The 25,987-nt window shown below is 67.5% G+C and overlaps 12 non-coding genes across 12 annotated transcripts; all 12 read left to right on the top strand.

Moving 5' to 3' along the window:
- Nucleotides 1-550: 550 nt before the first annotated feature.
- On the top strand, nucleotides 551-669 carry LOC141412582 (5S ribosomal RNA). Its single transcript, XR_012437424.1, has one exon. It is a non-coding gene; the product is annotated as a 5S ribosomal RNA (ribosomal RNA).
- A 2,140-nt stretch (nucleotides 670-2,809) lies between these two features.
- LOC141412457 (5S ribosomal RNA) lies at nucleotides 2,810-2,928 on the top strand. Its single transcript, XR_012437297.1, has one exon. It is a non-coding gene; the product is annotated as a 5S ribosomal RNA (ribosomal RNA).
- Nucleotides 2,929-5,070: 2,142 nt separating this feature from the next.
- LOC141413033 (5S ribosomal RNA) lies at nucleotides 5,071-5,189 on the top strand. Its single transcript, XR_012437871.1, has one exon. It is a non-coding gene; the product is annotated as a 5S ribosomal RNA (ribosomal RNA).
- A 2,157-nt stretch (nucleotides 5,190-7,346) lies between these two features.
- Nucleotides 7,347-7,465, top strand: LOC141412756 (5S ribosomal RNA). The gene has a single exon (XR_012437598.1). It is a non-coding gene; the product is annotated as a 5S ribosomal RNA (ribosomal RNA).
- Nucleotides 7,466-9,624: 2,159 nt separating this feature from the next.
- Nucleotides 9,625-9,743, top strand: LOC141412347 (5S ribosomal RNA). The gene has a single exon (XR_012437186.1). It is a non-coding gene; the product is annotated as a 5S ribosomal RNA (ribosomal RNA).
- A 2,139-nt stretch (nucleotides 9,744-11,882) lies between these two features.
- Nucleotides 11,883-12,001, top strand: LOC141413032 (5S ribosomal RNA). Its single transcript, XR_012437870.1, has one exon. It is a non-coding gene; the product is annotated as a 5S ribosomal RNA (ribosomal RNA).
- A 2,157-nt stretch (nucleotides 12,002-14,158) lies between these two features.
- On the top strand, nucleotides 14,159-14,277 carry LOC141413031 (5S ribosomal RNA). The gene has a single exon (XR_012437869.1). It is a non-coding gene; the product is annotated as a 5S ribosomal RNA (ribosomal RNA).
- A 2,155-nt stretch (nucleotides 14,278-16,432) lies between these two features.
- On the top strand, nucleotides 16,433-16,551 carry LOC141413021 (5S ribosomal RNA). Its single transcript, XR_012437863.1, has one exon. It is a non-coding gene; the product is annotated as a 5S ribosomal RNA (ribosomal RNA).
- Nucleotides 16,552-18,144: 1,593 nt separating this feature from the next.
- On the top strand, nucleotides 18,145-18,263 carry LOC141412841 (5S ribosomal RNA). The gene has a single exon (XR_012437683.1). It is a non-coding gene; the product is annotated as a 5S ribosomal RNA (ribosomal RNA).
- A 2,159-nt stretch (nucleotides 18,264-20,422) lies between these two features.
- LOC141412981 (5S ribosomal RNA) lies at nucleotides 20,423-20,541 on the top strand. The gene has a single exon (XR_012437823.1). It is a non-coding gene; the product is annotated as a 5S ribosomal RNA (ribosomal RNA).
- A 2,153-nt stretch (nucleotides 20,542-22,694) lies between these two features.
- Nucleotides 22,695-22,813, top strand: LOC141412735 (5S ribosomal RNA). The gene has a single exon (XR_012437577.1). It is a non-coding gene; the product is annotated as a 5S ribosomal RNA (ribosomal RNA).
- Nucleotides 22,814-24,957: 2,144 nt separating this feature from the next.
- On the top strand, nucleotides 24,958-25,076 carry LOC141412525 (5S ribosomal RNA). The gene has a single exon (XR_012437367.1). It is a non-coding gene; the product is annotated as a 5S ribosomal RNA (ribosomal RNA).
- Nucleotides 25,077-25,987: the final 911 nt, after the last annotated feature.

The raw sequence follows: 25,987 nt of genomic DNA, 5'->3' as shown, positions 1-25,987 counted from the left end.
TGAAGTCCTGGGCTGGAAAGCCTCACGATTCAGCCCCGCAGCCCCAGGCCCTGAGTGTGGAGGAGGGCGGAGCGGGTCGGCGAAGGGCGCGGCTGCCGTTTTCCTGATGGGCTGGAGGGGCAGTGGCGCTTTCCGGACGAAGAGGACCGGAAGGGTCCCCGAGACCTCCGCTGGGAGCCACGCACCCACCCAAGGATACGGCTCCAGGAGGCGACGGAGGAGGGCGGCTGCTTGCCCTGGCCCGAGCTGTGCGTCCCCCGCCTTGGCCACAGCAGTGGACATTCCCAGAAGAACAAGCGCCCGAGAGCACTGAGAAATTTTCCCCCGAGAAAACTTGACCCTCGTCCTGGCAGCAGGACACCTCGGGAAGAAAGCCACCCAGCGGCCACCTGGGCGAGACCGGCTGCCCGAGCAGGCGCGCGGGGCCTCTGGCCGCTGGCCCCGGGCTGCCAGCCCCCACCCGGACTACCAGCCGTGCCAGGAGAGCAGCGTGGAGACGCACGCCGGGGCCCTCGGCAGGCTCTTGGGGCTCCCGGAGGCGGCGGCTAGCGTCTACGGCCATACCACCCTGAACGCGCCTGATCTCGTCTGATCTCGGAAGCTAAGCAGGGTCGGGCCTGGTTAGTACTTGGATGGGAGACCGCCTGGGAATACCGGGTGCTGTAGGCTTTTGCTCCTCCCTCCCTCGCTGCTCCTTTTGTCTTCGGGGACTTCGCCACCACCCCCCCACCACCACCACCACCCCCAGCACCACCACCACCACCACCACAACGACCCACCGTGACCACGACCCCGACACCGTCCGGGCCACCCGCCAGACCCACGCACACCGAATCCTCACAGCTACGTCCCCGAATCCTCTCCCCTCCCCACACTCTCCTGGGGCGCGCGCCCGCGACACGGGTCACCAGCGAGGTTGGTCCCAGGCCACGTTGGGGACCGCTCCCCAACTGCCCTCCAGGCGGGCGGGGAGGGACGTGCGGAAGCCATGAGAAAGTGGGTCCTGCACCCCAGCGGGCCCCACAGCGGGACGCGCCACACCTGGGCTCGCCACAAGGTGGTGCACTGGGTCCAGGGCAAGACGCCAGGGGACAGAGAAGCAGGGAGCCTCAGTCGGGTGCTGCTCCACGTCGCGCTCCGTCGCTCAACCCAAGACAGGGCAGCCAGCGCGCGACCTCTACGTGGGATCCCGCCTCCCACGGCAGAGCCTGCGGTCACAGGGACAGAGGGCGCAGGCCGCCAGAGCTCCGGATGCCAGCGGCAGCTCCCCGTCCCGCTCAAAGGGAGGGAGGGCCGCCGCTGGCGCCCAGTCGCCTGTGCCACCCTCCGGGTCTCAAAGCACTCCTCAGTCAGCTCAAGGACCGGGGCCACCTGGCCTTCGGGGTCACATGGGCTTGGGCACGACGGAAGGGACCGCTTGCCCCCGTGGAACAGACATTCTCCCCGTGGACAACCTCAGGTGCCGGGACCCTCTGCTCCGCCTTGGAAAACCCACCTTCTGCAATGTATGCCCAACGCAATCAGGCCGAGCAGATTGACCCAATCGCCCGGCCCCAGTGTGTGATGGGGCTCTGTGCGTGAGGGCTTGCTCTTCCCCACCTACACCAGGCACGGCATCTAACACACACACACACACACACACACACCAGGCAGAGACACCCAGACCACGCACGCACGCACGGGGATGCACCCTCCTCTCCCCCACCCCACACACGAGCAGCCGAAGGACAAGAGGGTATGGCTGGGGCCTGAGCGGGAACAAGCGAAGCCTTGGTTTGCGGCCCCTCGGCCAACTGCATCAGGATTTTTGTCTGGGCTCGGAGGCCAGAGGATCTCTGCCATTTGCTAGCAGGGCCAGGGATGGCAGGAGAGTGGGTACGGGGCTCAGCCAGGGCCAGTTCTGCTGGCACGATCCTGTAGCACGTGGCCACGTAGCACGGGGCCGGGTCTGAAGGAGGCCAAGCAGGGGCACAAGACCCAGCAGCGGCACAGGGAAGAGGCCCAGGGCACCCAGGAGCAGACGAGACCCGGGAGTCGTGCGTGCTTGGCGTGGCCGCGGGCCCCGTGACGCCCGAGGACTCGAGTGCTCAGCCCCGTGTAGTGGCCGCGAAGGCCTGCCTGGGAGAAACGCCCCGGGAGGCCGGCAGGAACCCGGGATCGGAAGGGATGTGGAGGGGCCCCGGGTCGGAGGAGATGGCTTTGGCTGTGTTTGGTTTTGTTTCTTCTTCCCAAGATCCCGGGTGTGAAAGGGGCCAGAGGTGAAGTCCTGGGCTGGAAAGCCTCACGATTCAGCCCCGCAGCCCCAGGCCCTGAGTGTGGAGGAGGGCGGAGCGGGTCGGCGAAGGGCGCGGCTGCCGTTTTCCTGATGGGCTGGAGGGGCAGTGGCGCTTTCCGGACGAAGAGGACCGGAAGGGTCCCCGAGACCTCCGCTGGGAGCCACGCACCCACCCAAGGATACGGCTCCAGGAGGCGACGGAGGAGGGTGGCTGCTTGCCCTGGCCCGAGCTGTGCGTCCCCCGCCTTGGCCACAGCAGTGGACATTCCCAGAAGAACAAGCGCCCGAGAGCACTGAGAAATTTTCCCCCGAGAAAACTTGACCCTCGTCCTGGCAGCAGGACACCTCGGGAAGAAAGCCACCCAGCGGCCACCTGGGCGAGACCGGCTGCCCGAGCAGGCACGCGGGGCCTCTGGCCGCTGGCCCCGGGCTGCCAGCCCCCACCCGGACTCCCAGCCGTGCCAGGAGAGCAGCGTGGAGACGCACGCCGGGGCCCTCGGCAGGCTCTTGGGGCTCCCGGAGGCGGCGGCTAGCGTCTACGGCCATACCACCCTGAACGCGCCCGATCTCGTCTGATCTCGGAAGCTAAGCAGGGTCGGGCCTGGTTAGTACTTGGATGGGAGACCGCCTGGGAGTACCGGGTGCTGTAGGCTTTTGCTCCTCCCTCCCTCGCTGCTCCTTTTGTCTTCGGGGACTTCGCCACCACCCCCCCCACCACCACCACCACCCCCAGCACCACCACCACCACCACCACCACAACGACCCACCGTGACCACGACCCCGACCCCGTCCGGGCCATCCGCCAGACCCACGCACATCGAATCCTCACAGCTACGTCCCCGAATCCTCTCCCCTCCCCACACTCTCCTGGGGCGCGCGCCCGCGACACGGGTCACCAGCGAGGTTGGTCCCAGGCCACGTTGGGGACCGCTCCCCAACTGCCCTCCAGGCGGGCGGGGAGGGACGTGCGGAAGCCATGAGAAAGTGGGTCCTGCACCCCAGCGGGCAGCACAGCGGGACGCGCCACACCTGGGCTCGCCACAAGGTGGTGCACTGGGTCCAGGGCAAGACGCCAGGGGACAGAGAAGCAGGGAGCCTCAGTCGGGTGCTGCTCCACGTCGCGCTCCGTCGCTCAACCCAAGACAGGGCAGCCAGCGCGCGACCTCTACGTGGGATCCCGCCTCCCACGGCAGAGCCTGCGGTCACAGGGACAGAGGGCGCAGGCCGCCAGAGCTCCGGATGCCAGCGGCAGCTCCCCGTCCCGCTCAAAGGGAGGGAGGGCCGCCGCTGGCGCCCAGTCGCCTGTGCCACCCTCCGGGTCTCAAAGCACTCCTCAGTCAGCTCAAGGACCGGGGCCACCTGGCCTTCGGGGTCACATGGGCTTGGGCACGACGGAAGGGACCGCTTGCCCCCGTGGAACAGACATTCTCCCGGTGGACAACCTCAGGTGCCGGGACCCTCTGCTCCGCCTTGGAAAACCCACCTTCTGCAATGTATGCCCAACGCAATCAGGCCGAGCAGATTGACCCCCTCGCCCGGCCCCAGTGTGTGATGGGGCTCTGTGCGTGAGGGCTTGCTCTTCCCCACCTACACCAGGCACGGCATCTAACACACACACACACACACACACACCACGCAGAGACACCCAGACCACGCACGCACGCACGGGGATGCACCCTCCTCTCCCCCACCCCACACACGAGCAGCCGAAGGACAAGAGGGTATGGCTGGGGCCTGAGCGGGAACAAGTGAAGCCTTGGTTTGCGGCCCCTCGGCCAACTGCATCAGGATTTTTGTCTGGGCTCGGAGGCCAGAGGATCTCTGCCATTTGCTAGCAGGGCCAGGGATGGCAGGAGGGTGTGTACGGGGCTCAGCCAGGGCCAGTTCTGCTGGCACGATCCTGTAGCACGTGGCCGCGTAGCACGGGGCCGGGTCTGAAGGAGGCCAAGCAGGGGCACAAGACCCAGCAGCGGCACAGGGAAGAGGCCCAGGGCACCCAGGAGCAGACGAGACCCGGGAGTCGTGCGTGCTTGGCGTGGCCGCGGGCCCCGTGACGCCCGAGGACTCGAGTGCTCAGCCCCGTGTAGTGGCCGCGAAGGCCTGCCTGGGAGAAACGCCCCGGGAGGCCGGCAGGAACCCGGGATCGGAAGGGATGTGGAGGGGCCCCGGGTCGGAGGAGATGGCTTTGGCTGTGTTTGGTTTTGTTTCTTCTTCCCAAGATCCCGGGTGGGAAAGGGGCCAGAGGTGAAGTCCTGGGCTGGAAAGCCTCACGATTCAGCCCCGCAGCCCCAGGCCCTGAGTGTGGAGGAGGGCGGAGCGGGTCGGCGAAGGGCGCGGCTGCCGTTTTCCTGATGGGCTGGAGGGGCAGTGGCGCTTTCCGGACGAAGAGGACCGGAAGGGTCCCCGAGACCTCCGCTGGGAGCCACGCACCCATCCAAGGATACGGCTCCAGGAGGCGACGGAGGAGGGCGCCTGCTTGCCCTGGCCCGAGCTGTGCGTCCCCCGCCTTGGCCACAGCAGTGGACATTCCCAGAAGAACAAGCGCCCGAGAGCACTGAGAAATTTTCCCCCGAGAAAACTTGACCCTCGTCCTGGCAGCAGGACACCTCGGGAAGAAAGCCACCCAGCAGCCACCTGGGCGAGACCGGCTGCCCGAGCAGGCGCGCGGGGCCTCTGGCCGCTGGCCCCGGGCTGCCAGCCCCCACCCGGACTCCCAGCCGTGCCAGGAGAGCAGCGTGGAGACGCACGCCGGGGCCCTCGGCAGGCTCTTGGGGCTCCCGGAGGCGGCGGCTAACGTCTACGGCCATACCACCCTGAACGCGCCCGATCTCGTCTGATCTCGGAAGCTAAGCAGGGTCGGGCCTGGTTAGTACTTGGATGGGAGACCGCCTGGGAATACCGGGTGCTGTAGGCTTTTGCTCCTCCCTCCCTCGCTGCTCCTTTTGTCTTCGGGGACTTCGCCACCACCCCCCCACCACCACCACCACCCCCAGCACCACCACCACCACCACCACAACGACCCACCGTGACCACGACCCCGACCCCGACCGGGCCACCCGCCAGACCCACGCACACCGAATCCTCACAGCTACGTCCCCGAATCCTCTCCCCTCCCCACACTCTCCTGGGGCGCGCGCCCACGACACGGGTCACCAGCGAGGTTGGTCCCAGGCCACGTTGGGGACCGCTCCCCAACTGCCCTCCAGGCGGGCGGGGAGGGACGTGCGGAAGCCATGAGAAAGTGGGTCCTGCACCCCAGCGGGCCCCACAGCGGGACGCGCCACACCTGGGCTCGCCACAAGGTGGTGCACTGGGTCCAGGGCAAGACGCCAGGGGACAGAGAATCAGGGAGCCTCAGTCGGGTGCTGCTCCACGTCGCGCTCCGTCGCTCAACCCAAGACAGGGCAGCCAGCGCGCGACCTCTACGTGGGATCCCGCCTCCCACGGCAGAGCCTGCGGTCACAGGGACAGAGGGCGCAGGCCACCAGAGCTCCGGATGCCAGCGGCAGCTCCCCGTCCCGCTCAAAGGGAGGGAGGGCCGCCGCTGGCGCCCAGTCGCCTGTGCCACCCTCCGGGTCTCAAAGCACTCCTCAGTCAGCTCAAGGACCGGGGCCACCTGGCCTTCGGGGTCACATGGGCTTGGGCACGACGGAAGGGACCGCTTGCCCCCGTGGAACAGACATTCTCCCCGTGGACAACCTCAGGTGCCGGGACCCTCTGCTCCGCCTTGGAAAACCCACCTTCTGCAATGTATGCCCAACGCAATCAGGCCGAGCAGATTGACCCCCTCGGCCCGGCCCCAGTGTGTGATGGGGCTCTGTGCGTGAGGGCTTGCTCTTCCCCACCTACACCAGGCACGGCATCTAACACACACACACACACACACACGCACACACACACACACACACCACGCAGAGACACCCAGACCACGCACGCACGCACGGGGACGCACCCTCCTCTCCCCCACCCCACACACGAGCAGCCGAAGGACAAGAGGGTATGGCTGGGGCCTGAGCGGGAACAAGCGAAGCCTTGGTTTGCGGCCCCTCGGCTAACTGCATCAGGATTTTTGTCTGGGCTCGGAGGCCAGAGGATCTCTGCCATTTGCTAGCAGGGCCAGGGATTGCAGGAGGGTGGCTACGAGGCTCAGCCAGGGCCAGTTCTGCTGGCACGATCCTGTAGCACGTGGCCGCGTAGCACGGGGCCGGGTCTGAAGGAGGCCAAGCAGGGGCACAAGACCCAGCAGCGGCACAGGGAAGAGGCCCAGGGCAACCAGGAGCAGACGAGACCCGGGAGTCGTGCGTGCTTGGCGTGGCCGCGGGCCCCGTGACGCCCGAGGACTCGAGTGCTCAGCCCCGTGTAGTGGCCGCGAAGGCCTGCCTGGGAGAAACGCCCGGGGAGGCCGGCAGGAACCCGGGATCGGAAGGGATGTGGAGGGGCCCCGGGTCGGAGGAGATGGCTTTGGCTGTGTTTGGTTTTGTTTCTTCTTCCCAAGATCCCGGGTGTGAAAGGGGCCAGAGGTGAAGTCCTGGGCTGGAAAGCCTCAGGATTCAGCCCCGCAGCCCCAGGCCCTGAGTGTGGAGGAGGGCGGAGCGGGTCGGCGAAGGGCGCGGCTGCCGTTTTCCTGATGGGCTGGAGGGGCAGTGGCGCTTTCCGGACGAAGAGGACCGGAAGGGTCCCCGAGACCTCCGCTGGGAGCCACGCACCCACCCAAGGTTACGGCTCCAGGAGGCGACGGAGGAGGGCGGCTGCTTGCCCTGGCCCGAGCTGTGCGTCCACCGCCTTGGCCACAGTAGTGAACATTCCCAGAAGAACAAGCGCCCGAGAGCACTGAGAAATTTTCCCCCGAGAAAACTTGACCCTCGTCCTGGCAGCAGGACACCTCGGGAAGAAAGCCACCCAGCGGCCACCTGGGCGAGACCGGCTGCCCGAGCAGGCGCGCGGGGCCTCTGGCCGCTGGCCCCGGGCTGCCAGCCACCACCCGGACTCCCAGCCGTGCCAGGAGAGCAGCGTGGAGACGCACGCCGGGGCCCTCGGCAGGCTCTTGGGGCTCCCGGAGGCGGCGGCTAGCGTCTACGGCCATACCACCCTGAACGCGCCCGATCTCGTCTGATCTCGGAAGCTAAGGAGGGTCGGGCCTGGTTAGTACTTGGATGGGAGACCGCCTGGGAATACCGGGTGCTGTAGGCTTTTGCTCCTCCCTCCCTCGCTGCTCCTTTTGTCTTCGGGGACTTCGCCACCACCCCCCCCCACCACCACCACCCCCAGCACCACCACCACCACCACCACCACAACAACCCACCGTGACCACGACCCCGACCCCGTCCGGGCCACCCGCCAGACCCACGCACACCGAATCCTCACAGCTACGTCCCCGAATCCTCTCCCCTCCCCACACTCTCCTGGGGCGCGCGCCCGCGACACGGGTCACCAGCGAGGTTGGTCCCAGGCCATGTTGGGGACCGCTCCCCAACTGCCCTCCAGGCGGGCGGGGAGGGACGTGCGGAAGCCATGAGAAAGTGGGTCCTGCACCCCAGCGGGCCGCACAGCGGGACGCGCCACACCTGGGCTCGCCACAAGGTGGTGCACTGGGTCCAGGGCAAGACGCCAGGGGACAGAGAAGCAGGGAGCCTCAGTCGGGTGCTGCTCCACGTCGCACTCTGTCGCTCAACCCAAGACAGGGCAGCCAGCGCGCGACCTCTACGTGGGATCCCGCCTCCCACGGCAGAGCCTGCGGTCACAGGGACAGAGGGCGCAGGCCGCCAGAGCTCCGGATGCCAGCGGCAGCTCCCCGTCCCGCTCAAAGGGAGGGAGGGCCGCTGCTGGCGCCCAGTCGCCTGTGCCACCCTCCGGGTCTCAAAGCACTCCTCAGTCAGCTCAACGACCGGGGCCACCTGGCCTTCGGGGTCACATGGGCTTGGGCACGACGGAAGGGACCGCTTGCCCCCGTGGAACAGACATTCTCCCCGTGGACAACCTCAGGTGCCGGGACCCTCTGCTCCGCCTTGGAAAACCCACCTTCTGCAATGTATGCCCAACGCAATCAGGCCGAGCAGATTGACCCCCTCGGCCCGGCCCCAGTGTGTGATGGGGCTCTGTGCGTGAGGGCTTGCTCTTCCCCACCTACACCAGGCACGGCATCTAACACACACACACACACACACACACACACACACACACACACACCACGCAGAGACACCCAGACCACGCACGCACGCACGGGGACGCACCCTCCTCTCCTCCACCCCACACACGAGCAGCCGAAGGACAAGAGGGTATGGCTGGGGCCTGAGCGGGAACAAGCGAAGCCTTGGTTTGCGGCCCCTCGGCCAACTGCATCAGGATTTTTGTCTGGGCTCGGAGGCCAGAGGATCTCTGCCATTTGCTAGCAGGGCCAGGGATGGCAGGAGGGTTGGTACGGGGCTCAGACAGGGCCAGTTCTGCTGGCACGATCCTGTAGCACGTGTCCGCGTAGCACGGGGCCGGGTCTGAAGGAGGCCAAGCAGGGGCACAAGACCCAGCAGCGGCACAGGGAAGAGGCCCAGGGCACCCAGGAGCAGACGAGACCCGGGAGTCGTGCGTGCTTGGCGTGGCCGCGGGCCCCGTGACGCCCGAGGACTCGAGTGCTCAGCCCCGTGTAGTGGCCGCGAAGGCCTGCCTGGGAGAAACGCCCCGGGAGGCCGGCAGGAACCCGGGATCGGAAGGGATGTGGAGGGGCCCCGGGTCGGAGGAGATGGCTTTGGCTGTGTTTGGTTTTGTTTCTTCTTCCCAAGATCCCGGGTGTGAAAGGGGCCAGAGGTGAAGTCCTGGGCTGGAAAGCCTCACGATTCAGCCCCGCAGCCCCAGGCCCTGAGTGTGGAGGAGGGCGGAGCGGGTCGGCGAAGGGCGCGGCTGCCGTTTTCCTGATGGGCTGGAGGGGCAGTGGCGCTTTCCGGACGAAGAGGGCCGGAAGGGTCCCCGAGACCTCCGCTGGGAGCCACGCACCCACCCAAGGATACGGCTCCAGGAGGCGACGGAGGAGGGCGGCTGCTTGCCCTGGCCCGAGCTGTGCGTCCCCCGCCTTGGCCACAGCAGTGGACATTCCCAGAAGAACAAGCGCCCGAGAGCACTGAGAAATTTTCCCCCGAGAAAACTTGACCCTCGTCCTGGCAGCAGGACACCTCGGGAAGAAAGCCACCCAGCGGCCACCTGGGCGAGACCGGCTGCCCGAGCAGGTGCGCGGGGCCTCTGGCCGCTGGCCCCGGGCTGCCAGCCCCCACCCGGACTCCCAGCCGTGCAAAGAGAGCAGCGTGGAGATGCACGCCGGGGCCCTCGGCAGGCTCTTGGGGCTCCCGGAGGCGGCGGCTAGCGTCTACGGCCATACCACCCTGAACGCGCCCGATCTCGTCTGATCTCGGAAGCTAAGCAGGGTCGGGCCTGGTTAGTACTTGGATGGGGGACCGCCTGGGAATACCGGGTGCTGTAGGCTTTTGCTCCTCCCTCCCTCGCTGCTCCTTTTGTCTTCGGGGACTTCGCCACCACCCCCCACCACCACCACCACCCCAGCACCACCACCACCACCACCACAACGACCCACCGTGACCACGACCCCGACCCCGTCCGGGCCACCCGCCAGACCCACGCACACCGAATCCTCACAGCTACGTCCCCGAATCCTCTCCCCTCCCGACACTCTCCTGGGGCACGCGCCCGCGACACGGGTCACCAGCGAGGTTGGTCCCAGGCCACGTTGGGGACCGCTCCCCAACTTCCCTCCAGGCGGGCGGGGAGGGACGTGCGGAAGCCATGAGAAAGTGGGTCCTGCACCCCAGCGGTCCCCACAGCGGGAAGCGCCACACCTGGGCTCGCCACAAGGTGGTGCACTGGGTCCAGGGCAAGACGCCAGGGGACCGAGAAGCAGGGAGCCTCAGTCGGGTGCTGCTCCACGTCGCGCTCCGTCGCTCAACCCAAGACAGGGCAGCCAGCGCGCGACCTCTACGTGGGATCCCGCCTCCCACGGCAGAGCCTGCGGTCACAGGGACAGAGGGCGCAGGCCGCCAGAGCTCCGGATGCCAGCGGCAGCTCCCCGTCCCGCTCAAAGGGAGGGAGGGCCGCCGCTGGCGCCCAGTCGCCTGTGCCACCCTCCGGGTCTCAAAGCACTCCTCAGTCAGCTCAAGGACCGGAGCCACCTGGCCTTCGGGGTCACATGGGCTTGGGCACGACGGAAGGGAACGCTTGCCCCCGTGGAACAGACATTCTCCCCGTGGACAACCTCAGGTGCCGGGACCCTCTGCTCCGCCTTGGAAAACCCACCTTCTGCAATGTATGCCCAACGCAATCAGGCCGAGCAGATTGACCCCCTCGGCCCGGCCCCAGTGTGTGATGGGGCTCTGTGCGTGAGGGCTTGCTCTTCCCCACCTACACCAGGCACGGCATCTAACACACACACACACACACACACACACCACGCAGAGACACCCAGACCACGCACGCACGCACGGGGACGCACCCTCCTCTCCCCCACACCACACACGAGCAGCCGAAGGACAAGAGGGTATGGCTGGGGCCTGAGCGGGAACAAGCGAAGCCTTGGTTTGCGGCCCCTCGGCCAACTGCATCAGGATTTTTGTCTGGGCTCGGAGGCCAGAGGATCTCTGCCATTTGCTAGCAGGGCCAGGGATGGCAGGAGGGTGGGTACGGGGCTCAGCCAGGGCCAGTTCTGCTGGCACGATCCTGTAGCACGTGGCCGCGTAGCACGGGGCCGGGTCTGAAGGAGGCCAAGCAGGGGCACAAGACCCAGCAGCGGCACAGGGAAGAGGCCCAGGGCACCCAGGAGCAGACGAGACCCGGGAGTCGTGCGTGCTTGGCGTGGCCGCGGGCCCCGTGACGCCCGAGGACTCGAGTGCTCAGCCCCGTGTAGTGGCCGCGAAGGCCTGCCTGGGAGAAACGCCCCGGGAGGCCGGCAGGAACCCGGGATCGGAAGGGATGTGGAGGGGCCCCGGGTCGGAGGAGATGGCTTTGGCTGTGTTTGGTTTTGTTTCTTCTTCCCAAGATCCCGGGTGTGAAAGGGGCCAGAGGTGAAGTCCTGGGCTGGAAAGCCTCACGATTCAGCCCCGCAGCCCCAGGCCCTGAGTGTGGAGGAGGGCGGAGCGGGTCGGCGAAGGGCGCGGCTGCCGTTTTCCTGATGGGCTGGAGGGGCAGTGGCGCTTTCCGGACGAAGAGGGCCGGAAGGGTCCCCGAGACCTCCGCTGGGAGCCACGCACCCACCCAAGGATACGGCTCCAGGAGGCGACGGAGGAGGGCGGCTGCTTGCCCTGGCCCGAGCTGTGCGTCCCCCGCCTTGGCCACAGCAGTGGACATTCCCAGAAGAACAAGCGCCCGAGAGCACTGAGAAATTTTCCCCCGAGAAAACTTGACCCTCGTCCAGGCAGCAGGACACCTCGGGAAGAAAGCCACCCAGCGGCCACCTGGGCGAGACCGGCTGCCCGAGCAGGCGCGCGGGGCCTCTGGCCGCTGGCCCCGGGCTGCCAGCCCCCACCCGGACTCCCAGCCGTGCCAGGAGAGCAGCGTGGAGACGCACGCCGGGGCCCTCGGCAGGCTCTTGGGGCTCCCGGAGGCGGCGGCTAACGTCTACGGCCATACCACCCTGAACGCGCCCGATCTCGTCTGATCTCGGAAGCTAAGCAGGGTCGGGCCTGGTTAGTACTTGGATGGGAGACCGCCTGGGAATACCGGGTGCTGTAGGCTTTTGCTCCTCCCTCCCTCGCTGCTCCTTTTGTCTTCGGGGACTTCGCCACCACCCCCCCACCACCACCACCACCCCCAGCACCACCACCACCACCACCACAACGACCCACCGTGACCACGACCCCGACCCCGACCGGGCCACCCGCCAGACCCACGCACACCGAATCCTCACAGCTACGTCCCCGAATCCTCTCCCCTCCCCACACTCTCCTGGGGCGCGCGCCCACGACACGGGTCACCAGCGAGGTTGGTCCCAGGCCACGTTGGGGACCGCTCCCCAACTGCCCTCCAGGCGGGCGGGGAGGGACGTGCGGAAGCCATGAGAAAGTGGGTCCTGCACCCCAGCGGGCCCCACAGCGGGACGCGCCACACCTGGGCTCGCCACAAGGTGGTGCACTGGGTCCAGGGCAAGACGCCAGGGGACAGAGAAGCAGGGAGCCTCAGTCGGGTGGTGCTCCACGTCGCGCTCCGTCGCTCAACCCAAGACAGGGCAGCCAGCGCGCGACCTCTACGTGGGATCCCGCCTCCCACGGCAGAGCCTGCGGTCACAGGGACAGAGGGCGCAGGCCGCCAGAGCTCCGGATGCCAGCGGCAGCTCCCCGTCCCGCTCAAAGGGAGGGAGGCCCGCCGCTGGCGCCCAGTCGCCTGTGCCACCCTCCGGGTCTCAAAGCACTCCTCAGTCAGCTCAAGGACCGGGGCCACCTGGCCTTCGGGGTCACATGGGCTTGGGCACGACGGAAGGGACCGCTTGCCCCCGTGGAACAGACATTCTCCCCGTGGACAACCTCAGGTGCCGGGACCCTCTGCTCCGCCTTGGAAAACCCACCTTCTGCAATGTATGCCCAACGCAATCAGGCCGAGCAGATTGACCCCCTCGGCCCGGCCCCAGTGTGTGATGGGGCTCTGTGCGTGAGGGCTTGCTCTTCCCCACCTACACCAGGCACGGCATCTAACACACACACACACACACACACGCACACACACACACACACACCACGCAGAGACACCCAGACCACGCACGCACGCACGGGGACGCACCCTCCTCTCCCCCACCCCACACACGAGCAGCCGAAGGACAAGAGGGTATGGCTGGGGCCTGAGCGGGAACAAGCGAAGCCTTGGTTTGCGGCCCCTCGGCCAACTGCATCAGGATTTTTGTCTGGGCTCGGAGGCCAGAGGATCTCTGCCATTTGCTAGCAGGGCCAGGGATGGCAGGAGGGTGGGTACGGGGCTCAGCCAGGGCCAGTTCTGCTGGCACGATCCTGTAGCACGTGGCCGCGTAGCACGGGGTCGGGTCTGAAGGAGGCCAAGCAGGGGCACAAGACCCAGCAGCGGCACAGGGAAGAGGCCCAGGGCACCCAGGAGCAGACGAGACCCGGGAGTCGTGCGTGCTTGGCGTGGCCGCGGGCCCCGTGACGCCCGAGGACTCGAGTGCTCAGCCCCGTGTAGTGGCCGCGAAGGCCTGCCTGGGAGAAATGCCCCGGGAGGCCGGCAGGAACCCGGGATCGGAAGGGATGTGGAGGGGCCCCGGGTCGGAGGAGATGGCTTTGGCTGTGTTTGGTTTTGTTTCTTCTTCCCAAGATCCCGGGTGTGAAAGGGGCCAGAGGTGAAGTCCTGGGCTGGAAAGCCTCACGATTCAGCCCCGCAGCCCCAGGCCCTGAGTGTGGAGGAGGGCGGAGCGGGTCGGCGAAGGGCGCGGCTGCCGTTTTCCTGATGGGCTGGAGGGGCAGTGGCGCTTTCCGGACGAAGAGGGCCGGAAGGGTCCCCGAGACCTCCGCTGGGAGCCACGCACCCACCCAAGGATACGGCTCCAGGAGGCGACGGAGGAGGGCGGCTGCTTGCCCTGGCCCGAGCTGTGCGTCCCCCGCCTTGGCCACAGCAGTGGACATTCCCAGAAGAACAAGCGCCCGAGAGCACTGCGAAATTTTCCCCCGAGAAAACTTGACCCTCGTCCTGGCAGCAGGACACCTCGGGAAGAAAGCCACCCAGCGGCCACCTGGGCGAGACCGGCTGCCCGAGCAGGCGCGCGGGGCCTCTGGCCGCTGGCCCCGGGCTGCCAGCCCCCACCCGGACTCCCAGCCGTGCCAGGAGAGCAGCGTGGAGACGCACGCCGGGGCCCTCGGCAGGCTCTTGGGGCTCCCGGAGGCGGCGGCTAGCGTCTACGGCCATACCACCCTGAACGCGCCCGATCTCGTCTGATCTCGGAAGCTAAGCAGGGTCGGGCCTGGTTAGTACTTGGATGGGAGACCGCCTGGGAATACCGGGTGCTGTAGGCTTTTGCTCCTCCCTCCCTCGCTGCTCCTTTTGTCTTCGGGGACTTCGCCACCACCCCCCCCACCACCACCACCCCCAGCACCACCACCACCACCACCACAACGACCCACCGTGACCACGACCCCGACCCCGTCCGGGCCACCCGCCAGACCCACGCACACCGAATCCTCACAGCTACGTCCCCGAATCCTCTCCCCTCCCCACACTCTCCTGGGGCACGCGCCCACGACACGGGTCACCAGCGAGTTTGGTCCCAGGCCACGTTGGGGACCGCTCCCCAACTGCCCTCCAGGCGGGCGGGGAGGGACGTGCGGAAGCCATGAGAAAGTGGGTACTGCACCCCAGCGGGCCCCACAGCGGGACGCGCCACACCTGGGCTCGCCACAAGGTGGTGCACTGGGTCCAGGGCAAGACGCCAGGGGACAGAGAAGCAGGGAGCCTCAGTCGGGTGCTGCTCCACGTCGCGCTCCGTCGCTCAACCCAAGACAGGGCAGCCAGCGCGCGACCTCTACGTGGGATCCCGCCTCCCACGGCAGAGCCTGCGGTCACAGGGACAGAGGGCGCAGGCCGCCAGAGCTCCGGATGCCAGCGGCAGCTTCCCGTCCCGCTCAAAGGGAGGGAGGGCCGCCGCTGGCGCCCAGTCGCCTGTGCCACCCTCCGGGTCTCAAAGCACTCCTCAGTCAGCTCAAGGACCGGGGCCACCTGGCCTTCGGGGTCACATGGGCTTGGGCACGACGGAAGGGACCGCTTGCCCCCGTGGAACAGACATTCTCCCCGTGGACAACCTCAGGTGCCGGGACCCTCTGCTCCGCCTTGGAAAACCCACCTTCTGCAATGTATGCCCAACGCAATCAGGCCGAGCAGATTGACCCCCTCGGCCCGGCCCCAGTGTGTGATGGGGCTCTGTGCGTGAGGGCTTGCTCTTCCCCACCTACACCAGGCATGGCATCTAACACACACACACACACACACACACACACACACACACACACACCACACAGAGACACCCAGACCACGCATGCACGCACGGGGACGCACCCTCCTCTCCCCCACCCCACACACGAGCAGCCGAAGGACAAGAGGGTATGGCTGGGGCCTGAGCGGGAACAAGCGAAGCCTTGGTTTGCGGCCCCTCGGCCAACTGCATCAGGATTTTTGTCTGGGCTCGGAGGCCAGAGGATCTCTGCCATTTGCTAGCAGGGCCAGGGATGGCAGGAGGGTGGGTACGGGGCTCAGCCAGGGCCAGTTCTGCTGGCACGATCCTGTAGCACGTGGCCGCGTAGCACGGGGCCGGGTCTGAAGGAGGCCAAGCAGGGGCACAAGACCCAGCAGCGGCACAGGGAAGAGGCCCAGGGCACCCAGGAGCAGACGAGACCCGGGAGTCGTGCGTGCTTGGCGTGGCCGCGGGCCCCGTGACGCCCGAGGACTCGAGTGCTCAGCCCCGTGTAGTGGCCGCGAAGGCCTGCCTTGGAGAAACGCCCCAGGAGGCCGGCAGGAACCCGGGATCGGAAGGGATGTGGAGGGGCCCCGGGTCGGAGGAGATGGCTTTGGCTGTGTTTGGTTTTGTTTCTTCTTCCCAAGATTCCGGGTGTGAAAGGGGCCAGAGGTGAAGTCCTGGGCTGGAAAGCCTCACGATTCAGCCCCGCAGCCCCAGGCCCTGAGTGTGGAGGAGGGCGGAGCGGGTCGGCGAAGGGCGCGGCTGCCGTTTTCCTGATGGGCTGGAGGGGCAGTGGCGCTTTCCGGACGAAGAGGGCCGGAAGGGTCCCCGAGACCTCCGCTGGGAGCCACGCACCCACCCAAGGATACGGCTCCAGGAGGCGACGGAGGAGGGCGGCTGCTTGCCCTGGCCCGAGCTGTGCGTCCCCCGCCTTGGCCACAGCAGTGGACATTCCCAGAAGAACAAGCGCCCGAGAGCACTGAGAAATTTTCCCCCGAGAAAACTTGACCCTCGTCCAGGCAGCAGGACACCTCGGGAAGAAAGCCACCCAGCGGCCACCTGGGCGAGACCGGCTGCCCGAGCAGGCGCGCGGGGCCTCTGGCCGCTGGCCCCGGGCTGCCAGCCCCCACCCGGACTCCCAGCCGTGCCAGGAGAGCAGCGTGGAGACGCACGCCGGGGCCCTCGGCAGGCTCTTGGGGCTCCCGGAGGCGGCGGCTAACGTCTACGGCCATACCACCCTGAACGCGCCCGATCTCGTCTGATCTCGGAAGCTAAGCAGGGTCGGGCCTGGTTAGTACTTGGATGGGAGACCGCCTGGGAATACCGGGTGCTGTAGGCTTTTGCTCCTCCCTCCCTCGCTGCTCCTTTTGTCTTCGGGGACTTCGCCACCACCCCCCCACCACCACCACCACCCCCAGCACCACCACCACCACCACCACAACGACCCACCGTGACCACGACCCCGACCCCATCCGGGCCACCCGCCAGACTCACGCACACCGAATCCTCACAGCTACGTCCCCGAATCCTCTCCCCTCCCCACACTCTCCTGGGGCGTGCGCCCACGACACGGGTCACCAGCGAGGTTGGTCCCAGGCCACGTTGGGGACCGCTCCCCAACTGCCCTCCAGGCGGGCGGGGAGGGACGTGCGGAAGCCATGAGAAAGTGGGTCCTGCACCCCAGCGGGCCCCACAGCGGGACGCGCCACACCTGGGCTCGCCACAAGGTGGTGCACTGGATCCAGGGCAAGACGCCAGGGGACAGAGAAGCAGGGAGCCTCAGTCGGGTGCTGCTCCACGTCGCGCTCCGTCGCTCAACCCAAGACAGGGCAGCCAGCGCGCGACCTCTACGTGGGATCCCGCCTCCCACGGCAGAGCCTGCGGTCACAGGGACAGAGGGCGCAGGCCGCCAGAGCTCCGGATGCCAGCGGCAGCTCCCCGTCCCGCTCAAAGGGAGGGAGGGCCGCCGCTGGCGCCCAGTCGCCTGTGCCACCCTCCGGGTCTCAAAGCACTCCTCAGTCAGCTCAAGGACCGGGGCCACCTGGCCTTCGGGGTCACATGGGCTTGGGCACGACGGAAGGGACCGCTTGCCCCCGTGGAACAGACATTCTCCCCGTGGACAACCTCAGGTGCCGGGACCCTCTGCTCCGCCTTGGAAAACCCACCTTCTGCAATGTATGCCCAACGCAATCAGGCCGAGCAGATTGACCCCCTCGGCCCGGCCCCAGTGTGTGATGGGGCTCTGTGCGTGAGGGCTTGCTCTTCCCCACCTACACCAGGCACGGCATCTAACACACACACACACACACACACACACACCACGCAGAGACACCCAGACCACGCACGCACGCACGGGGACGCACCCTCCTCTCCCCCACCCCACACACGAGCAGCCGAAGGACAAGAGGGTATGGCTGGGGCCTGAGCGGGAACAAGCGAAGCCTTGGTTTGCGGCCCCTCGGCCAACTGCATCAGGATTTTTGTCTGGGCTCGGAGGCCAGAGGATCTCTGCCATTTGCTAGCAGGGCCAGGGATGGCAGGAGGGTGGGTACGGGGCTCAGCCAGGGCCAGTTCTGCTGGCACGATCCTGTAGCGACGGAGGAGGGCGGCTGCTTGCCCTGGCCCGAGCTGTGCGTCCCCCGCCTTGGCCACAGCAGTGGACATTCCCAGAAGAACAAGCGCCCGAGAGCACTGCGAAATTTTCCCCCGAGAAAACTTGACCCTCGTCCTGGCAGCAGGACACCTCGGGAAGAAAGCCACCCAGCGGCCACCTGGGCGAGACCGGCTGCCCGAGCAGGCGCGCGGGGCCTCTGGCCGCTGGCCCCGGGCTGCCAGCCCCCACCCGGACTCCCAGCCGTGCCAGGAGAGCAGCGTGGAGACGCACGCCGGGGCCCTCGGCAGGCTCTTGGGGCTCCCGGAGGCGCCGGCTAGCGTCTACGGCCATACCACCCTGAACGCGCCCGATCTCGTCTGATCTCGGAAGCTAAGCAGGGTCGGGCCTGGTTAGTACTTGGATGTGGGACCGCCTGGGAATACCGGGTGCTGTAGGCTTTTGCTCCTCCCTCCCTCGCTGCTCCTTTTGTCTTCGGGGACTTCGCCACCACCCCCCCCACCACCACCACCACCCCCAGCACCACCACCACCACCACCACCACAACGACCCACCGTGACCACGACCCCGACCCCGTCCGGGCCACCCGCCAGACCCACGCACACCGAATCCTCACAGCTACGTCCCCGAATCCTCTCCCCTCCCCACACTCTCCTGGGGCGCGCGCCCGCGACACGGGTCACCAGCGAGGTTGGTCCCAGGCCACGTTGGGGACCGCTCCCCAACTGCCCTCCAGGCGGGCGGGGAGGGACGTGCGGAAGCCATGAGAATGTGGGTCCTGCACCCCAGCGGGCCCCACAGCGGGACGCGCCACACCTGGGCTCGCCACAAGGTGGTGCACTGGGTCCAGGGCAAGACGCCAGGGGACAGAGAAGCAGGGAGCCTCAGTCGGGTGCTGCTCCACGTCGCGCTCCGTCGCTCAACCCAAGACAGGGCAGCCAGCGCGCGACCTCTACGTGGGATCCCGCCTCCCATGGCAGAGCCTGCGGTCACAGGGACAGAGGGCGCAGGCCGCCAGAGCTCGGGATGCCAGCGGCAGCTTCCCGTCCCGCTCAAAGGGAGGGAGGGCCGCCGCTGGCGCCCAGTCGCCTGTGCCACCCTCCGGGTCTCAAAGCACTCCTCAGTCAGCTCAAGGACCGGGGCCACCTGGCCTTCGGGGTCACATGGGCTTGGGCACGACGGAAGGGACCGCTTGCCCCCGTGGAACAGACATTCTCCCCGTGGACAACCTCAGGTGCCGGGACCCTCTGCTCCGCCTTGGAAAACCCACCTTCTGCAATGTATGCCCAACGCAATCAGGCCGAGCAGATTGACCCCCTCGGCCCGGCCCCAGTGTGTGATGCGGCTCTGTGCGTGAGGGCTTGCTCTTCCCCACCTACACCAGGCACGGCATCTAACACACACACACACACACACACACACACACACACACACACCACGCAGAGACACCCAGACCACGCACGCACGCACGGGGACGCACCCTCCTCTCCCCCACCCCACACACGAGCAGCCGAAGGACAAGAGGGTATGGCTGGGGCCTGAGCGGGAACAAGCGAAGCCTTGGTTTGCGGCCCCTCGGCCAACTGCATCAGGATTTTTGTCTGGGCTCGGAGGCCAGAGGATCTCTGCCATTTGCTAGCAGGGCCAGGGATGGCAGGAGGGTGGGTACGGGGCTCAGCCAGGGCCAGTTCTGCTGGCACGATCCTGTAGCACGTGGCCGCGTAGCACGGGGCCGGGTCTGAAGGAGGCCAAGCAGGGGCACAAGACCCAGCAGCGGCACAGGGAAGAGGCCCAGGGCACCCAGGAGCAGACGAGAACCGGGAGTCGTGCGTGCTTGGCGTGGACGCCGGCCCCGTGATGCCTGAGGACTCGAGTGCTCAGCCCCGTGTAGTGGCCGCGAAGGCCTGCCTGGGAGAAACGCCCGGGGAGGCCGGCAGGAACCCGGGATCGGAAGGGATGTGGAGGGGCCCCGGGTCGGAGGAGATGGCTTTTGCTGTGTTTATTTTTGTTTCTTCTTCCCAAGATCCCGGGTGTGAAAGGGGCCAGAGGTGAAGTCCTGGGCTGGAAAGCCTCACGATTCAGCCCCGCAGCCCCAGGCCCTGTGTGTGGAGGAGGGCGGAGCGGGTCGGCGAAGGGCGCGGCTGCCGTTTTCCTGATGGGCTGGAGGGGCAGTGGCGCTTTCCGGACGAAGAGGGCCGGAAGGGTCCCCGAGACCTCCGCTGGGAGCCACGCACCCACCCAAGGATACGGCTCCAGGAGGCGACGGAGGAGGGCGGCTGCTTGCCCTGGCCCGAGCTGTGCGTCCCCCGCCTTGGCCACAGCAGTGGACATTCCCAGAAGAACAAGCGCCCGAGAGCACTGCGAAATTTTCCCCCGAGAAAACTTGACCCTCGTCCTGGCAGCAGGACACCTCGGGAAGAAAGCCACCCAGCGGCCACCTGGGCGAGACCGGCTGCCCGAGCAGGCGCGCGGGGCCTCTGGCCGCTGGCCCCGGGCTGCCAGCCCCCACCCGGACTCCCAGCCGTGCCAGGAGAGCAGCGTGGAGACGCACGCCGGGGCCCTCGGCAGGCTCTTGGGGCTCCCGGAGGCGGCGGCTAGCGTCTACGGCCATACCACCCTGAACGCGCCCGATCTCGTCTGATCTCGGAAGCTAAGCAGGGTCGGGCCTGGTTAGTACTTGGATGCGAGACCGCCTGGGAATACCGGGGGCTGTAGGCTTTTGCTCCTCCCTCCCTCGCTGCTCCTTTTGTCTTCGGGGACTTCGCCACCACCCCCCCCCACCACCACCACCCCCAGCACCACAACCACCACCACAACCACAACGACCCACCGTGACCACGACCCCGACCCCGTCCGGGCCACCCGCCAGAACCACGCACACCGAATCCTCACAGCTTCGTCCCCGAATCCTCTCCCCTCCCTACACTCTCCTGGGGCGCACGCCCGCGACACGGGTCACCAGCGAGGTTGGTCCAAGGCCACGTTGGGGACCGCTCCCCAACTGCCCTCCAGGCGGGCGGGGAGGGACGTGCGGAAGCCATGAGAAAGTGGGTCCTGCACCCCAGCGGGCCCCACAGCGGGACGCGCCACACCTGGGCTCGCCACAAGGTGGTGCACTGGGTCCAGGGCAAGACGCCAGGGGACAGAGAAGCAGGGAGCCTCAGTCGGGTGCTGCTCCACGTCACGATCCGTCGCTCAACCCAAGACAGGGAAGCCAGCGCGCGACCTCTACGTGGGATCCCGCCTCCCACGGCAGAGCCTGCGGTCACAGGGACAGAGGGCGCAGGCCGCCAGAGCTCCGGATGCCAGCGGCAGCTCCCCGTCCCGCTCAAAGGGAGGGAGGGCCGCCGCTGGCGCCCAGTCGCCTGTGCCACCCTCCGGGTCTCAAAGCACTCCTCAGTCAGCTCAAGGACCGGGGCCACCTGGCCTTCGGGGTCACATCGGCTTGGGCACGACGGAAGGGACCGCTTGCCCCCGTGGAACAGACATTCTCCCCGTGGACAACCTCAGGTGCCGGGACCCTCTGCTCCGCCTTGGAAAACCCACCTTCTGCAATGTATGCCCAACGCAATCAGGCCGAGCAGATTGACCCCCTCGGCCCGGCCCCAGTGTGTGATGGGGCTCTGTGCGTGAGGGCTTGCTCTTCCCCACCTACACCAGGCACGGCATCTAACACACACACACACACACACACACACACACACACACCACGCAGAGACACCCAGACCACGCACGCACGCACGGGGACGCACCCTCCTCTCCCCCACCCCACACACGAGCAGCCGAAGGACAAGAGGGTATGGCTGGGGCCTGAGCGGGAACAAGAGAAGCCTTGGTTTGCGGCCCCTCGGCCAACTGCATCAGGATTTTTGTCTGGGCTCGGAGGCCAGAGGATCTCTGCCATTTGCTAGCAGGGCCAGGGATGGCAGGAGGGTGGGTACGGGGCTCAGCCAGGGCCAGTTCTGCTGGCACGATCCTGTAGCACGTGGCCGCGTAGCACGGGGCCGGGTCTGAAGGAGGCCAAGCAGGGGCACAAGACCCAGCAGCGGCACAGGGAAGAGGCCCAGGGCACCCAGGAGCAGACGAGACCCGGGAGTCGTGCGTGCTTGGCGTGGCCGCGGGCCCCGTGACGCCCGAGGACTCGAGTGCTCAGCCCCGTGTAGTGGCCGCGAAGGCCTGCCTGGGAGAAACGCCCCGGGAGGCCGGCAGGAACCCGGGATCGGAAGGGATGTGGAGGGGCCCCGGGTCGGAGGAGATGGCTTTGGCTGTGTTTGGTTTTGTTTCTTCTTCCCAAGATCCCGGGTGTGAAAGGGGCCAGAGGTGAAGTCCTGGGCTGGAAAGCCTCACGATTCAGCCCCGCAGCCCCAGGCCCTGAGCGTGGAGGAGGGCGGAGCGGGTCGGCGAAGGGCGCGGCTGCCGTTTTCCTGATGGGCTGGAGGGGCAGTGGCGCTTTCCGGACGAAGAGGACCGGAAGGGTCCCCGAGACCTCCGCTGGGAGCCACGCACCCACCCAAGGATACGGCTCCAGGAGGCGACGGAGGAGGGCGGCTGCTTGCCCTGGCCCGAGCTGTGCGTCCCCCGCCTTGGCCACAGCAGTGGACATTCCCAGAAGAACAAGCGCCCGAGAGCACTGAGAAATTTTCCCCCGAGAAAACTTGACCCTCGTCCTGGCAGCAGGACACCTCGGGAAGAAAGCCACCCAGCGGCCACCTGGGCGAGACCGGCTGCCCGAGCAGGCGCGCGGGGCCTCTGGCCGCTGGCCCCGGGCTGCCAGCCCCCACCCGGACTCCCAGCCGTGCCAGGAGAGCAGCGTGGAGACGCACGCCGGGGCCCTCGGCAGGCTCTTGGGGCTCCCGGAGGCGGCGGCTAGCGTCTACGGCCATACCACCCTGAACGCGCCCGATCTCGTCTGATCTCGGAAGCTAAGCAGGGTCGGGCCTGATTAGTACTTGGATGGCAGACCGCCTGGGAATACCGGGTGCTGTAGGCTTTTGCTCCTCCCTCCCTCGCTGCTCCTTTTGTCTTCGGGGACTTCGCCACCACCACCCCACCACCACCACCACCCCCAGCACCACTACCACCACCACCACCACAACGACCCACCGTGACCACGACCCCGACCCCGTCCGGGCCACCCGCCAGACCCACGCACACCGAATCCTCACAGCTACGTCCCCGAATCCTCTCCCCTCCCCACACTCTCCTGGGGCGCGCGCCCGCGACACGGGTCACCAGCGAGGTTGGTCCCAGGCCACGTTGGGGACCGCTCCCCAACTGCCCTCCAGGCGGGCGGGGAGGGACGTGCGGAAGCCATGAGAAAGTGGGTCCTGCACCCCAGCGGGCCCCACAGCGGGACGCGCCACACCTGGGCTCGCCACAAGGTGGTGCACTGGGTCCAGGGCAAGACGCCAGGGGACAGAGAAGCAGGGAGCCTCAGTCGGGTGCTGCTCCACGTCGCGATCCGTCGCTCAACCCAAGACAGGGTAGCCAGCGCGCGACCTCTACGTGGGATCCCGCCTCCCACGGCAGAGCCTGCGGTCACAGGGACAGAGGGCGCAGGCCGCCAGAGCTCCGGATGCCAGCGGCAGCTCCCCGTCCCGCTCAAAGGGAGGGAGGGCCGCCGCTGGCGCCCAGTCGCCTGTGCCACCCTCCGGGTCTCAAAGCACTCCTCAGTCAGCTCAAGGACCGGGGCCACCTGGCCTTCGGGGTCACATCGGCTTGGGCACGACGGAAGGGACCGCTTGCCCCCGTGGAACAGACATTCTCCCCGTGGACAACCTCAGGTGCCGGGACCCTCTGCTCCGCCTTGGAAAACCCACCTTCTGCAATGTATGCCCAACGCAATCAGGCCGAGCAGATTGACCCCCTCGGCCCGGCCCCAGTGTGTGATGGGGCTCTGTGCGTGAGGGCTTGCTCTTCCCCACCTACACCAGGCACGGCATCTAACACACACACACACACACACACACACCACGCAGAGACACCCAGACCACGCACGCACGCACGGGGACGCACCCTCCTCTCCCCCACCCAACACACGAGCAGCCGAAGGACAAGAGGGTATGGCTGGGGCCTGAGCGGGAACAAGAGAAGCCTTGGTTTGCGGCCCCTCGGCCAACTGCATCAGGATTTTTGTCTGGGCTCGGAGGCCAGAGGATCTCTGCCATTTGCTAGCAGGGCCAGGGATGGCAGGAGGGTGGGTACGGGGCTCAGCCAGGGCCAGTTCTGCTGGCACGATCCTGTAGCACGTGGCCGCGTAGCACGGGGACGGGTCTGAAGGAGGCCAAGCAGGGGCACAAGACCCAGCAGCGGCACAGGGAAGAGGCCCAGGGCACCCAGGAGCAGACGAGACCCGGGAGTCGTGCGTGCTTGGCGTGGCCGCGGGCCCCGTGACGCCCGAGGACTCGAGTGCTCAGCCCCGTGTAGTGGCCGCGAAGGCCTGCCTGGGAGAAACGCCCCGGGAGGCCGGCAGGAACCCGGGATCGGAAGGGATGTGGAGGGGCCCCGGGTCGGAGGAGATGGCTTTGGCTGTGTTTGGTTTTGTTTCTTCTTCCCAAGATCCCGGGTGTGAAAGGGGCCAGAGGTGAAGTCCTGGGCTGGAAAGCCTCACGATTCAGCCCCGCAGCCCCAGGCCCTGAGTGTGGAGGAGGGCGGAGCGGGTCGGCGAAGGGCGCGGCTGCCGTTTTCCTGATGGGCTGGAGGGGCAGTGGCGCTCTCCGGACGAAGAGGACCGGAAGGGTCCCCGAGACCTCCGCTGGGAGCCACGCACCCACCCAAGGATACGGCTCCAGGAGGCGACGGAGGAGGGCGGCTGCTTGCCCTGGCCCGAGCTGTGCGTCCCCCGCCTTGGCCACAGCAGTGGACATTCCCAGAAGAACAAGCGCCCGAGAGCACTGAGAAATTTTCCCCCGAGAAAACTTGACCCTCGTCCTGGCAGCAGGACACCTCGGGAAGAAAGCCACCCAGCGGCCACCTGGGCGAGACCGGCTGCCCGAGCAGGCGCGCGGGGTCTCTGGCCGCTGGCCCCGGGCTGCCAGCCCCCACCCGGACTCCCAGCCGTGCCAGGAGAGCAGCGTGGAGACGCACGCCGGGGCCCTCGGCAGGCTCTTGGGGCTCCCGGAGGCGGCGGCTAGCGTCTACGGCCATACCACCCTGAACGCGCCCGATCTCGTCTGATCTCGGAAGCTAAGCAGGGTCGGGCCTGGTTAGTACTTGGATGGGGGACCGCCTGGGAGTACCGGGTGCTGTAGGCTTTTGCTCCTCCCTCCCTCGCTGCTCCTTTTGTCTTCGGGGACTTCGCCACCACCCCCCCCACCACCACCACCACCCCCAGCACCACCACCACCACCACCACCACAACGACCCACCGTGACCACGACCCCGACCCCGTCCGGGCCACCCGCCAGACCCACTCACACCGAATCCTCACAGCTACGTCCCCGAATCCTCTCCCCTCCCCACACTCTCCTGGGGCGCGCACCCGCGACACGGGTCACCAGCGAGGTTGGTCCCAGGCCACGTTGGGGACCGCTCCCCAACTGCCCTCCTGGCGGGCCGGGAGGGACGTGCGGAAGCCATGAGAAAGTGGGTCCTGCACCCCAGCGGGCCCCACAGCGGGACGCGCCACACCTGGGCTCGCCACAAGGTGGTGCACTGGGTCCAGGGCAAGACGCCAGGGGACAGAGAAGCAGGGAGCCTCAGTCGGGTGCTGCTCCACGTCGCGCTCCGTCGCTCAACCCAAGACAGGGCAGCCAGCGCGCGACCTCTACGTGGGATCCCGCCTCCCACGGCAGAGCCTGCGGTCACAGGGACAGAGGGCGCAGGCCGCCAGAGCTCCGGATGCCAGCGGCAGCTCCCCGTCCCGCTCAAAGGGAGGGAGGGCCGCCGCTGGCGCCCAGTCGCCTGTGCCACCCTCCGGGTCTCAAAGCACTCCTCAGTCAGCTCAAGGACCGGGGCCACCTGGCCTTCGGGGTCACATGGGCTTGGGCAAGACGGAAGGGACCGCTTGCCCCCGTGGAACAGACATTCTCCCCGTGGACAACCTCAGGTGCCGGGACCCTCTGCTCCGCCTTGGAAAACCCACCTTCTGCAATGTATGCCCAACGCAATCAGGCCGAGCAGATTGACCCCCTCGCCCGGCCCCAGTGTGTGATGGGGCTCTGTG

Source organism: Castor canadensis, chromosome 10, assembly GCF_047511655.1.
Source record: "Castor canadensis chromosome 10, mCasCan1.hap1v2, whole genome shotgun sequence".
Lineage (NCBI taxonomy): Eukaryota > Metazoa > Chordata > Mammalia > Rodentia > Castoridae > Castor > Castor canadensis.
The sequence above is the reverse complement of the archived record's forward strand: the minus strand, read 5'-3'. Positions and strand labels throughout refer to the sequence as shown.